The following is a 213-nucleotide window of genomic DNA, read 5'->3' as shown; positions in this document are numbered from 1 at the left end:
GGGCAGCAAGCGCTTGGGGGTCATCGCTTCTCGGCCTTTTGGCTAAGATCAAGTGTAGTATCTGTTCTTATCAGTTTAATATCTGATACGTCCTCTATACGGGGACAACATATTAAACGGATTTTTGGCAGCAGGGGCCGAACAAGGGGCTTGCCCCATTCGCTCCACGCATCGACCCGGTATTGCAGCGCCGCCGGGAACGGTGCACCCTTC

At 54.0% G+C, this 213-nt stretch overlaps 1 non-coding gene across 1 annotated transcript; it reads left to right on the top strand.

Moving 5' to 3' along the window:
* The first annotated feature begins 22 nt into the window (after positions 1-22).
* Positions 23-213, top strand: LOC121939918. The gene has a single exon (XR_006105542.1). It is a non-coding gene; the product is annotated as a U2 spliceosomal RNA (small nuclear RNA).

The sequence above is a fragment of the Plectropomus leopardus genome, unplaced genomic scaffold (assembly GCF_008729295.1).
Source record: "Plectropomus leopardus isolate mb unplaced genomic scaffold, YSFRI_Pleo_2.0 unplaced_scaffold67244, whole genome shotgun sequence".
Classification (NCBI taxonomy): domain Eukaryota; kingdom Metazoa; phylum Chordata; class Actinopteri; order Perciformes; family Serranidae; genus Plectropomus; species Plectropomus leopardus.
The sequence above is the reverse complement of the archived record's forward strand: the minus strand, read 5'-3'. Positions and strand labels throughout refer to the sequence as shown.